Below are 15,070 nucleotides of genomic sequence, written 5' to 3'. Positions count from 1 at the left end.
AAGGTATTCAAACCTTTTATGTCAGTGAACAAAATGTGGCTTACCACAACCTCCTGTGTCACAGCAGAAAGTTTCTGAAGTCTCTTAGTCTTCTATATCTGAGATATTTCTGGAAGCCCAAGAGGAAGTCACTGCCTGGAGACAGCCTGTTGTTTTTAGATTTAGAAGCCTTGAAAATGGACAAAATCCAGCATTCCAAACCATCTATCTGAAGGATGACAAGGTTTCACAAAAGTACTCACCAAACTGTGGAGAGTGGGAAAAAATATTTAACATTTGGAGACTAAATGCTTCTAATGAACCTGCAGAGATTTCAAGATTTTGATAAGTGCTGAGATTAACAGAAATAATTGAGTTTAAGGGTAATAGATGTTTACTAAACCCACATTCTTCTCAACATCTCTTCCCCAGCAGAGTATGGCCATCAGTAAAGTAAAAATGCTTGTAATTGCTGAACAGAAGTGCCTGTGTTACCAAGCAATGACTTTAAGAATTCCCAGAGAATACAAAATCTGAATGGACAGTAAATGTTATTCAAGTACTGTCATGTGAAGCATTGTTTTTTTTAAGGATAAATTGCACAAATACCTGAAATACAGAAAGAATATTCTCATGGTATCTGTTGCATTTTCTCACCTTTATATCACACCCTAAATAAGTACTGGCAGTTGCCCTGTAGCAAACAGTCTCATCATGACTCAGAACTGGTTCAGTTAAGCCAAACTTCATGGCTTAACCTGCTTTGAGAAAAATGCTGGACTTGGGCAATAGTAGCCATAAGCTGACAAGAAAAAATTTCTGTTCTAGCGTTTTCCATAGGGTTTTTATCAACATATGCTTTTGTTTCTCTCAGTATTTCATCACTGCTTTCTCTTTGGACCAGTTTGTCCTCCTGAGCAATCAGCATATTCTTAGAATTAAAACCTCAGGCTTAGTAGCAAGTTTAGGAAAAAGAAAACAAGTAGATCTGAAATTCATACCTGTTAGGCAAAAAGCGCGGAGATTTTTAGCAATGGAAGTGAATGTTTATATCACATCCCTTGTAGGAACAGAAAATGGGTTTTTTTCATTTGTTATGCACTGTAAATTCATAGACTTGATCACTGAGATCAGCCAGTAAGAGCTTTGAGTATCTAAAAATCCTGGTTCAAGCTCCACTGCCAAATAATTGCCACTAATTTTTGTGACAAATGTAGACAAATCATGATTGACATGTCTCTCCAAACCCACACCCCCACCCCCCTTCCTACCCTGCGTAATTACCAGCCAGGCTAACATTCCCTGCAGATGGGGAAGAGAATCTACTATCAATATTTTGATGATCCATTAATGCAGGTCCTATCTGATTTCTGCATGTTCACTAGGAATGTAACACTCTGTGACCTTGAAATATGAGCATTAAAGACAGGATACCTTATCTTGCTGCATGTCACTGTCACCAAGTAAGGCTTCTATTATGGGTGCTTTGAAATGAGCTGGTGGTGAAAAGAGAATCTCTACTGTTAAACCTACCTTAACACAAAACCTGTGTTATTTATTTATGATGCTACATGAATCATCTGCACTTTCTGTGATAAGCCCAGGGCTGTGTGTCTTTCATTTCAGCTGACATTTTGCTGCCATTTACCAGGCTAAGTAACTACTGTGCAATCACTCCAAGCTGATGTGTGGTCATTCTTTTGCACAAAACAAACATTTAACTCAGCTAAAAGGCCTTTTTGAAGAAGAAAATATGACAAAGTTAATTTTTGCTCATATATGAGAAGTCAAGTAAGTCTGTAACAAATACACTTTTTGTGGTAACTAAAAAGATTTCTGCAGGGAATTTGACAAACTGTTCTACTTCTGTACACAAAGTAAAAAGAAAATAGTTTTGAGCAAAAGGATTTCTCAGAGTACTGAAAGGCTTTTATTTGGAATTATATGTCCTTAGCCTTGCCTGATAAGATAGTTGAAATCTGCACCTTTTTGAAGACAAAGAGCTGTCCATTTCATACTTTTCAATGTGCTGAATAAGATCTAGTAAAAGGACATCTTTTCTACTTTGTATTTGGGTTTTTTCCCAAATATTTAATTATCAAACACAATGCCGCTATTTGATAAACCAACTGCATTTCATGATTTTTTAGCTTGCTTGACAATGCCCTAAAAGGATAAAATCAGTGGGTATGTTTTGCATAGAGAAATTCCCTACTTTTTTTCTCTCTAACTGTAAGAAGCAGAAAACTGAGCACAACTCAAGGATAAGGAGTTTTACTTCCAGTAGTTTAGCCTGAAAAAATTTGAGACAGATAACTGAAAAAATTTGCTGACAGATTTGCTTGGGTGCTTTCACTCCTATTTGAGTTTAAAAAAAGAAATCAAACAATAATAATAAAATTCATATAAAGATGCACTGGAATTATCCACAATTGACAAGTAACTTCTAGTTAGAGATTTAGAGATTGAAGGTTAATAATTTATGAGCTTCTTATAACGTGGCGCATTACGTGACTTTCATTTTCTTGTCCATGGAGCACATCAAATGCAGGATGCTACTTGTTTGTTCTAACCAGTTTTCCCCATTTTTTGTCTCTTCCAATTATTCATCGAATACTGTACGTGTTATGCAGCATCGAGGGGAGGAAACACAAATAATTCTAGCCTGAGAAAATGCCATCATGACATTCATCTCCACTTTGTGACGTTTGCTGTCCTCTTATTAAACTGCCTGGCATTTCATGAAACCATGCCTAGACTAATTGCACTTTCATTAACTGTTGTTTTAACAAAAGCTCTGAAAACCATACTGGTAGGTCTCTTACTTTTTCTCAGCCTAGTCTGATGCACAGTTTTTAATGTCAAGACTATGAGCATCCTATCCAGTTGAAACTGATGTTTCTCCTCCAGTTTGAGGTCTTCAATACATGTAAATTTACAAAGGTGGATCCAGTAATGCCTTTGCCTGACACCCCGGTATTTTCATCTCCCTGAAGGATGCTTTCTATTTATCAGCTCCAGTGTTACAGTTCACTGAAAGTCATATGCCCTTGCAGAAAGTCAGCATTAGTAGGTTTTTACAGCAGCATTATGCAGGGCAATGTTTGGGGTAAGGTCACCTTAGCAAGGGAAAAGCAGAGGCAACAGCAGCCCCGTGGTGAGCCTGGTACACAGATGAAAGCTGCAGGCTGAGCTGCTGCCTTGCCTGCCCTCTCCCAAGAGATGTGACTCAGAGGACCAGGAGGCTGTGGGGGGAGCAGCATCAGGCACACCAGCCCCTTGTGCTGGCTGGAAGCTGAAGGGGCACTGTGCTCTCTCAGCTCCCTGGCTGTGATGCTGCATGTCTGCTTTGCAGCACTTCTGCTTGCAGCTTCATGTAGTCCTTCAGGACAAACAGAATTATTGGGTTTTTTTCTTAAAATTATTTTCTGAGAGGCATTTCTATAAAATTATTCACACTGAGCTCTTCCCATTAGGACCAGTTTTGCAATGTATCTTTTGACCCTAGGATTTACTTGAAAATCTCAAGTATTAATTCACTGGGAACAGATTACAGTAGTAAAAACCAGTCTGTAATGGGAATACTAGTAATTTGTTATTTATATGTAAAAGAAACATGAGTCAAACAAATGTGCTTGCTATCCTGCCAAAAATAATTGTCTCATTAATCTTAACGATATTAATTTAGTCGTACTATGAAGACCAAATGCGAGAAAATCCTTTTGTGTTCTAACCAAGTTTAACAAGGCTCTCTCTATGTTTACTAGAGTTTCTTTCTCTGTAAACCCAAAATTTTGATAACTCCTTTAACAATTAGAGTGAGTAACCAGTGATACAGTGTGAGATACAGAGAAAACGCAGAGACCACTTATCTACAGAATACAACCACACTACCCACACCCTCTGTGTACATCCCCAACACTGCCTTTCTGTGAAAATAAGTCTTGTTTATGAGACCAATATTATCAGACCCCTTAATAAATACTGATTTATCAAAGATATCTGTATGGATATACATAGGAAATCAGAAATTATTTTTGCGAAACATAAACCTTTAAGTGTTTTATTGGTATTTGGCCACTTTCTCTCATGCACACAACCCCATTGCTCTTATACACACACCCTTATTGGGTGTGCTGACACAAGACACAATACATGATTTTCTTGTGTTGTGTACTACTTTTCCATTATGTTGTTTCCAGAATTGTGCTTGGGGGATTTCTCTAATCTGTAAAAATATAGTAAAACTGAACCAAGTAAGAAATCTCGGTATTTTTTCTGCATTGTCTTACAGACATTTATTACCTTGAATTGTGGGTTACCACTGAGTGAGAGTGAACTTGACAAAATGCAGAGCATCAACATGCTATTAAGTCTTTCTCAAACATCATAAATACATAGACTTTGTTCTGTCTTCACAAAATACCTCAGCATAAGCATAGCAAGGCAAAAAAATTGTTATAAGTTTCAACACAGCCAGCAGGAGTGGGTGATATAACAATTACTCGGAAGAAAAATTAGAGACACCCCAACACTGATTTAATAATACAGATATAGATTTAATAATTTAATTTCCTCTTTATAAAAAAAATAATTTTAGATCGCTTACAGACTGAACAGTTTAGTCCATGTCCATGGTGCGATATGATTAGTTGTATGGTTTGCTTACTCTTCCTGTGGTCTTTAAAACCACATGATTTTCAATATCCTGAATATTTTAGCAACCTTTTTTCATAAGTAACTTGTTCATTTTCAGAATGTTATAGTCTAAGACAGATACTTTCTTGCCTTTTGAGACTTAGTTAAAGCAAATAACTTAGCCTTATTGCATGTACACTAGTAATTTCAAGACTATTTTCACTTGCAGACATCAAAATATGTGATTTCATTTGACATTTCAGAAATCTATCTGCATCACATGCAGTTTCAGGATTCCTGGTCCATCTGGAACTGTATTTCAGTTTTGACAGTGCCTCAAACTTCTCTTTTTGTTTTCAGACGCACTTTATACCATGCATGTATAGGTGTCTTGGTTTCAGCTAGGGTAGACTTAATTTCTTCTCTGTAGCTGTTAGAGTGCTGTATTTTGGGTTTAGAATGAGAATGATGTTGATAACACACTGATGTTTTGGGTTTTTAATAAGTCATATTTAGGCAATAACTTTTTTAAAAGTAATTTTATGCTCTGCCAGTGAGGAAGTACACAAAAATAAATGACTTGGGAGGGTGCTTAGCCAGGACAGGTGACCCAAACTGGCCAAAGGAATATTCCACACCCCAGAACATCATGCCCAGTACATGAATTGTCACCCAGAAGCATGGCTGACCTGGGTTCAGGGAGTGTAAGTCTGGCATCTATTACTGGATAGTGAGAAATTGCATTGTGCATCACTGTCACATCATCATCATCATCATCATCATCATCATCATCATCATCATCATCATCATCATCATCATCATCACCATCATCATCACCACCATCATCATCATCATCATCATCATCATCATCATTATTATTATTATTGTATTTTATTTAAATTTTAATTAGTAAACTGTTCTTGTCTCAGCATATAAGTTTTACTTTGTTTCTTCTCCCCAGTCTAGCATGTTGGAAGGGAAGAGATGGTGGGGTTGAGCAAGGGGCTCTGAGGTGTTTTATCTCCTACTGGGCTTAAACCACAAGATTGCAGTGAGTCCTGCTGTTTCCACTCACTTTTGATAACACAGGCCAGTTGAGACAACCAGGTCATGCAGGAAGAGAATAAAAGAGGAAATGTAGAATGAAGGGTGCACTTAGGTCCTGAAATGATAGTTGTTTAAATGCAACTGTGCCTGCATCTCCCTAATTTGAGTTGCCAATGTACAGGCAGCTTTTATTGAGCTGTAAAAACTCAGCTACCAACCCACTTGCACACCAGAAGGCTCACTGTAAGCATGTTGGTCCTACTGAAGCTATTCTTTGAAGGGGACTGACACTTGAAAAATACAAGGTTTTTTGAATCATATGTGACCGAAGGAGACATATACCTGCATATACCACATAATATACTGTTGTGTAGAAATTCCTTAAGTACTCTGAACTGGTGCCTTCTTGTAGCCTGTAAACTGAAAAAAAAAGTGTCCAGAACAGTCTGTGCAGAGTCTTCTCTTCTACCTTTCTAAAAAGTATTTCACCTTGGCAGTTTTCCAATTATTGCTTATTGTGCAATTTTATCCCAATTATTTTTTCACTAGTTTTCTCTGACAGGATTTTGAATCATTGTTACTTAATTGTTTTGGCATATCCAGTTCCCCAGATGCTGTAAGCTATCACCTTTGTCACTTCATATCCATTTCATACTTTTCCAGATCATGACAATCAAACTCATCCAGTTAAGATGCATGTCAAGAGCTCTGAAGAAGAGCCTACTAAACAAGGACACAACTCAAGCTCATAGATAGAAGATGAAATTTTGTGAGAATTTTGTCCAATTAGTGGGTGCTGTCCTCTTTATATTTTTCTTCTTAAACCAAATAAATCTCTACTCATCTTCAGTACAAATTGTAAATCCATCTATTAATGTTAAGGATCTTTGCCTTGCGGACAGATGCAGAGGCCTGGGGGAGATCCAAAGTTGCTTTAAAACTATGTTTACTCCCACTTAACATGTGGATGGCAATTTCTGAAACAAAAATTTTCTTTCATGTTGAGCATCTGGAATGCTCTTTTTTCGATTTCAGATATAGGATGTTATTTCAATTTGTCTGTGTAGAGGGTGAAATTCAGGAAACATTTGTGCCCAAGTACTTTGAAATTAGATAGGTACCATGTCACAATATGTGTGTGCAGTGTTATGAGTTTTTTTTAAATGAACAATTGCTACTGGAAAGAGGTTAGGCGTTGCTTATGGATATGCTAATGGATATGCTTTGGAAGTCTGGAGAACACCTCTTCTAACATCACATCCAGGGGGTCTGTGGCAGGATAAAAGGGAAGAGACCTTGCCATTTCTTCCTGTTGTGCCTTTCCTTCTGGATTTCTTACTGCTGGGTAAGACACTGCAACCTAACCTACCATTTTGCTGAAATTGAGACAAAGATGCAGTTTGGGGAGTGAGTTTACAGTAGTGTAAGGTCTGCCTCGTTTCCATTTAGATTAACTTTTCCACTCCTGTGGGTGGCAAAGGAACATGAGTTCTGAATAAACACGACAACACAAAATTAATCCCATTTCTATAGCCTTATTCAGTTTTTACAATTTAATATTCTGAAATGAAAGATATACTGTTGCCTGGAACAAGTGCTCTCTTTGAGTAAAATGCTGGTGCAAAGTGTCCTGTTGGGAGTGATAGCAAGACTTGTAGCCTTTACATAATCTGTTTCTTAACTTAGAGTTTTGGTTTTCCTGTGCAGTCAGTATAATTCTTTTTTATGTGGAATTTAGAGGGGGTGTGCAAATGTTGCCGTGCAACAATCCTTCTTAAGCTAGTAGATCAGTTTGGAATAGAATAAGAGTAAAAAATAATCACAGAATAAAAATTTACAGAAAGGAATATATGATGTTACACAACTCAATTTTTCCACATCTAGCAAAACCATCTTCATCTTTCGAAGATGTGCTTCCATTTAGAATTCTTTCGCATATCTCAGCATTGCACTTAGGCAATTTTTCATAATTGCTAGCCTTGCAGAAGCTTTTAATCATTTGGGGATTACTGAAAATATAGATTTTTGAAAATTATGTCTCACATAGATAACTGTAGAGATATAGTTACATAGAAAACTGCCATTCATATACAGGGACTTAGATTTCTTGGAAAATTTCCAACAGCTCTTTGAGTCCTTTTTCTCTTACATTTCTGCATATGTACATACAGCTTATGTGTCCTTCTGTTAAATGTGCACTGGCTGAGACAGTATAAAATCAAACTGGAAAAAATGTAGTGTATTATAAATAGGCCTCATGCCATACATAATTTCTGTCAAAGGTTTTTCATCTAAAGAAAAATTAATGTAGTGTTGTTGTGTTAGATCTGTTAAAGGACAATAGTAAAATATATTTCTGCCAGCATCATTTCACAGCTTGTATTTGCTGGAAAATGCTGTTTTATTAACACATGTTGCCTCAGTCTATGAGACTCTCATAGTGTTGATCATGTGTCCACCTCCAGTTTTACTTCAGTTCTTTATTTCTCATTGACTCTGATCTAAAGTCACTTGTCTTTTTGTTTTTTGAGAAACAAATATATTTTTTTCTTCACTTTTCAAAAAAGAAGTGAAGAAAACTTCTTGCACCGTTATGCACAAGTTGCTATCTTGCTTTATTGTTGTTTGTATTTTGAAATCCAGTTATACAAGGGACAGATTCCTGTTACAAGATAAGATTAATAGCAGGAAACTTTAATTAAAATTAAGTTGAACCAGTTTGGTTCAGTTCGATATTTTTGGAAGTTTTATCAAATGATATGATAATGCAAGTGTTCTCACAAATTCTCCGTGAATTACCTTTCTACTTCAAGTAGGAAGGATATTTCTTCTTTCCCTCATAAGGCAGAAGTGTGTTTTGCAAGGCAAAGCAGCTACAACAATAGATTTATTTATTGTTGTAAATAGCAAAATTTTTATGCAGTTTCAGAGATATGGGTGGTTATAAGATATAGGTTTATTTTCAGTGACATGTACACATCCTACACCCAGCCTTCCTGTTTATTTCTATTCATATTTATTACTGCATACTGTAGTGGTGCAGCCAATTTCCGAACATTTTTCATTTTGAATAACACAGGCTCTGGATACAGCAAGAGAGGCATTAATACTCTATGAGGACACTTCTTTGAGGGCTTTTATTATTTAAAGTTTCTGTGGAAGCCAGTAAGCGTTGTGATTGAATTGTCTGTCTCCTATCCTTTAACCTTGTCTGTATTCAAAGCTCTTTTAAGAGAAACATTGCAGCAAATTGCATTAGACACTGAATTCTCTTGGCTATCTTCCACAAACTTTTCCTCTGCACACAGCAATCTGGGGTCTGCTCCACCCACCCCCCTCCCACTCCCTGAGCTGTTTTGTCTGTTTTTAGAAAACCTTTATTCACTTTTTGTATCATGTTAAACAGAAAAGACACCTTTAGAATCACATAGCCAAGGCTATAGATGCCAAGGCTCATTGTCTTGTGCTGCTCATGATACTACTGCCCATTCCCCTCCCAGCCACACAGCCAAGTGCTGCTCAGCTGACAGCCTGCACAATTAATAATATTTCTCAGTCACCCTGCTCTCTGCTTCCACTAGTTACACACTCTCTCCTCAAGAAGCAAGGAGAGGGAAAACCCCCAGAATTTAATTAATTTTTGGTGACTTTTTCTACCCATTGTTAAATGATTCCTATTAATGCTGATGGCTATTTTTCATGCTTTGCTCTTGCTCTCCTCTTAGTCACTGCACACTAGTCCACTCAATCCTTTTAAGTGTAACATATTCACTAAGAGTATTTCCTGCAGCCTAAAAATGCCCATGCCTCAGCAATTTCCACATTTTATCTGTGCTGCTCTGCTTTTCTTGTGGCTTTTAATCAATGTGTCCTTAAGTAAAGGTCAATATTTACATCTTACATTGCACAAATACAGATCTAAAAGCTGATACAGATATTCTGTTAGAGTATGTGCATGAGCAGGTGCAAACTTAGAGATCAGTGTCCTGCAGTCACTCTGTATTGGATATATGATAGAAGTGAGACCTGTGTTCAGCTTGCCAGCATCTAGCCTTGACTACTGCTTTTTGGCCATGGTCAAATGGAATGGTCAGGGTTCCAGCTAAATGTGAATTCTGCCAGCCACTGCCATTGTGTGAGTGAGAGAGAAGAACAAATGCAGAGCAAAAGCTTTTTGAATTACATACTTTGCTACAAATCTATGCCAGGCTACATACAGACAACAGAAAAATCTGTAAATTCTATTAAGGAAATTATTCAATTCTATCAGTTGATAGAATTGTCTCACTAAAATATTTCCCTCTCCATTTGTCAGTAAATGCCATCTTTTCCATGTAGCGGAGTGGGATGTTTCAGACATGTTAAGGATTATCCTAAATCTGCTCCCTTCAGATTAAAACTTCAGACACTGCCATTAATTTAGTCTAATTCAGAAAATGGTGGAAGTCTTATCTTTGGCCTAGTTAGAGGTTTGATGTTTTTCATGTCCAAGGAGGACAATAAGATATGTTTGTTGTTCTATTTGAAAATAAATTCTAAAATAATTTGAAGATAAGCAGTATACTTACCTTACCATCTTTTATTTTTATTAATTCTATTTTATGGTCAGGGTTCCAGCTAAATGTGAATTCTGCCAGCCACTGCCATTGTGTGAGTGAGAGAGAAGAACAAATGCAGAGCAAAAGCTTTTTGAATTACATACTTTGCTACAAATCTATGCCAGGCTACATACAGACAACAGAAAAATCTGTAAATTCTATTAAGGAAATTATTCAATTCTATCAGTTGATAGAATTGTCTCACTAAAATATTTCCCTCTCCATTTGTCAGTAAATGCCATCTTTTCCATGTAGCGGAGTGGGATGTTTCAGACATGTTAAGGATTATCCTAAATCTGCTCCCTTCAGATTAAAACTTCAGACACTGCCATTAATTTAGTCTAATTCAGAAAATGGTGGAAGTCTTATCTTTGGCCTAGTTAGAGGTTTGATGTTTTTCATGTCCAAGGAGGACAATAAGATATGTTTGTTGTTCTATTTGAAAATAAATTCTAAAATAATTTGAAGATAAGCAGTATACTTACCTTACCATCTTTTATTTTTATTAATTCTATTTTATTATTATTATTATTATTATTATTAAATACTTATTTCAGGAACATTTTGATATGCCATGATTTTATTTACTCTTGCCTCATTTCAGTTAGCTTCTCTAATATGTTGCTGAAAATCTTCTCTTTCTTTACGTTTTAAATAATATGAAGTACTCTGTGTTGTGCATTTCTCAGAATAAAGCTCACTCATTCTTCATACTGCATTGTTTTCAATGAATCAGTAATTTACAGGGCAGCCCAAGAGACGAATGGTCTTCTTGACTATTTGCAATGCTGTTCTCCTCATGCCTTAATAAAGATGAACAGTATTTAACTGCCAGGCATCAGAGATCTCTTTATTTTAATTAGCAAGCATGCTTTTCCTATAATTTTCCTTGGAACAAAATATATCCTAGAAGACTCCTTGCACTGCCCTCCTAGCTGTTGATTTGGAGTGAATTAAAGGAAACATATTATGAAAGGTGAATAGCTAGGGAAAAAAATAAGGTCTAACATTAAACTATAAATGTTTCAGCATTTTGTTCAGTGGAACCTCAGGGCAATGTCTTTTCAATGTCATGCTTTAGTAAAAGTCTTTTTAGCCCATTCCTGTCTTTCCAAACAAGACAGACAAAAGCTTCTATTTTAAAAACAAACAGCTAAGTGATTTGCTGTACACTTGCCATGAATAGTAACGAGTAGATTTGTGGTGAGTTCCTCTCTTTAATTAGCACATTGCTATAAGCTGACTGCTGTTGCTGTTTGGATGAGTGCTGCCTTATTACAATGCATCAGAGGATACCACTTGAAGAAATTCAGGAATCAAGTTATGGAAAAAAAATACCATAGAGTATTCTTTGGATTGTTTTAAAACACTTCAGTATTTCACTGGGGTTTTTTTGTTTGTTTGTTTTTTTTAAAGAAAGAACTAGCTGCTAAAGCTATGAGTACATCCAGTGATAGGTATTGTATAAAACTGCTTTTAAATTAGGTTTTCATAAACATACTTGGGAAAGGTTTATTTTACATAGCTGGAATGTGTATATGCTCTTTTAAAAACAGAAGCATTTTTAGGGCATTCTCTTATTATTATGCCTTAAATGTAGTGATATTTCAGGGTTTCATAGTTGAATAGGATGGAAAAGATTTTTTTAAAACCATATTTTTGTTAAATTTATCTGATGTAATATTTTAAATGATTTTCAAAATTCTTACAGCTATTCCAGACAGAGCAGCATTTCAAAGTGGTAGTAACATTGAAGTAGAAAAACATTACAGTAATAGCTGAATGAAAGGGAGAATGGAGAGTGACCAGAAAATTTGTCAGAAGCTCCAGGCAATGAAACAATAAAGAAAAGAAAGGGTTCGCAAAAGGGAATATATTTTGATTGCAGCTGCACTTTTTAATGGAGACTTCTAGAGATTCATGAAAATATCTTTTTCAAGATAATACATACCACCTATATTACATGGACAAATCATTAAAAGATGAATACAATAAGATAGAATGGCTAAATCAAACATAAATTTCTTCTGTTTCTACAGATTTCATGAAAAAAATCCATTTGAAGACCTTTTAACAAATGTATTTATTCTTCATGTTTGGGGGTTAATAAAGATTTTTCTCCTGATGATTTTCCATGTGGGCATAGTGCTCATCTGCTGCCTTTAAGATTCTTTGGCCCAGGAATCTGCCTATGCATGTGGCTCCATGTAAGGTTCACGAAAACTAGGAAAAAAAGACATGCAAGTCGCCAATGCTGGGTTTGAATTTCTGCAAAGTTGGTAGTGGATCCTCACCAGAAAAATGCAAAACCCATCTCCGTTACTACATAAGGAATGTTTTCTCCTGAGTTATGACTGATATTGAGGTATGTAAGAGAGAAACCAGGTGTTAAAAACAAATTCTTAAAAAAATATCTTGATTGCTCAAATACCTAGTGTGTGATGGATACTGTCCAGAGTGAACAGAAATTAGCTTGTCTAATGACCTGTACTTTCTAAATCATGGATGGTTAAATGTTAATGTAAATACCTTTGGCAATAAATAATACTGAAATATGTTAGAGAAATTCACAGTACTTTAGACAGGCATTCCTACTTTTTGAACTGAATTATCAGTCTTCAGCAAGTTCCATGGCAGAAGAATCAGGAAGTGTTTGCTGCATTATTCACAGTGAGGAGATATAATATATATTTAATGGTAGACATTGGAAATTCATATTTTAAAAGCATTAGATGAGTAGCATGATCAGTTAGGCAAATGCCAAATTCCTCACAGGAAATAAAAATTTTTGAAGTCTAAAAGACCACAGTGTTTTCTTGGAACATGTGCAGTCATTCATACATTGTAGGAGTTAAAAGACCGGACATATTTTCTCAGTTCAATACAATACCAGTGCAAAAATACAGTGTTTTTAATATAAAGATATAGAAATGTATACATATGTCTACATTTAAATATTTGCTCATACCTGTACATAGTAAACATATGGATTTTTTTTTAAAAGATGGTAATTTTTTGATGGGGCTGGATTTTTAGATGATATAAATCTGGCTGCTAGCAGTGCAACATAGAGGTTGTGTAATGGCATGTTGGTTTTGGATACTGTGATCAAACATGAGGAAAGAAAGATGTTACTGTATTAGCTGAGGATTAATTCTTACTCATTGGTAGTGAAGCCATGACCGAATTTACAAACTGTGAAGAGGTAAATGGTTCTAAATACTTTAGTGTTTTAGAATATTATTTATATATGATATATTATTTATAAATTATATGTAAGTTGCAGAACAATTACCCACTTGTGGCATGAAAACTGCTTCATGGGTTTTGGTATGTGACTGCCTGGAAAGTCAAGAGTGAAAATATGATGCCTGAGAAAGGACTCAAAATGAGAAAATTATTAGATTATATAATCATTACTTATGAAGCTGTAAAACAAATTTAAAATTACTTCTAAACATGTGACCTTTTATGAAAAAACTATATAGATGTACATATCTGTACAGACTATATGTAAAATAAATGTAATAATTATGCAGTCTCTTGTCTATATACTAAATTTACCAGACGTAAATCAAACACTGTCCCTAAAAAGATAGGATGCATTTTTCTAATCTTTCATGAGTAAAAATTGTTTATAGGTAAGCTTCCATCACACAAAACTGTCTTTGGACCAAGGACAAAAGTAATCCAAATGTGACCTTGGAAATGAATAAGGGGCTCCATATTTGGTGAAGAAGGAAAAAGTGGTTTTGCTAACTTGTATTTAAAACATTGAAACTTTCTGATGATTCTTGGATGTTTCAAATAGGTGCCAGAGATGGAAAATGAACAGAGATTGGGCTGTGCAGTCAAGCTGAAAGTAAATATTTCACATAGATATTGAAATAAGTAATATATCATGCAAGCATATAATTTGTCTGTACAAATAAACCATACAGTGCTCATACCACAGTACATGTCTGACTTCTCCATCACAAAGTACGTCTGAGTACGTAGACACAGGCAGCATAATGTCTCTGAAATTTTTCAAGAACTTGGTTTTCATAGCACTTTGCCGACAGCTGTAATTGATAGTGCACAACAGTGATGTGACACCTTTCCTGCAAGGTCTTTTATGGAATACATCTGCTGTACAGTGGGAAGACAAAATATGAGTCTTGACTAAATCTTTTGGTAGAAAGGACTCAAACTGGGAAACTGTTCAACACAATTTGCATATTATGCAGATGAAAAGCTAATGACAAAAGAATGTATTGGCAAACTCTGCCTTGTTATCTGGCAGTGATGTGTGTAGCAGAATGAATACCTAGACATAAGCTCTGCTAATGTTATTTTGCAAATTAAGAAAATAAATGCAGTGAGAACAGCATATGTAAATAAGATTCAGTTGTGATGAACCACGTAATCCCATACAATCCAAATAATCCAGTTCACTTTGGGACACAGGCATCATGATTTTGTGTTATTAATTTTGAATGGTGGAAGAGGGAAAGTAGCCAAGTGCTTATTGAATCCTCATTTCGAGTTTAAGCGGCTGCTTCTTCATCCTTGCTTGCCAGTTCTGAGTGCATTTCAAGGAACATTACTGAGAACAAAATCGAACACCATCAATATTAATGATCTGAACTAGAAAGATAGCTTTTAGTGTGCAAATTAATTACCCTAATCACAGGGTTTTTTGTATCCATTTTAATGAAATAACTATTTATTTCACTGAGTCCTGAGCTTTTCTTTTGCAAATAAGGCACATTTACATGATAAATACATGAAATTTAAATGGATGACTAAATTAAATTGGGGGGGGG

This window comes from Geospiza fortis, unplaced genomic scaffold, assembly GCF_000277835.1.
Source record: "Geospiza fortis unplaced genomic scaffold, GeoFor_1.0 scaffold44, whole genome shotgun sequence".
Classification (NCBI taxonomy): domain Eukaryota; kingdom Metazoa; phylum Chordata; class Aves; order Passeriformes; family Thraupidae; genus Geospiza; species Geospiza fortis.
This window is presented reverse-complemented; position numbering follows the sequence as displayed.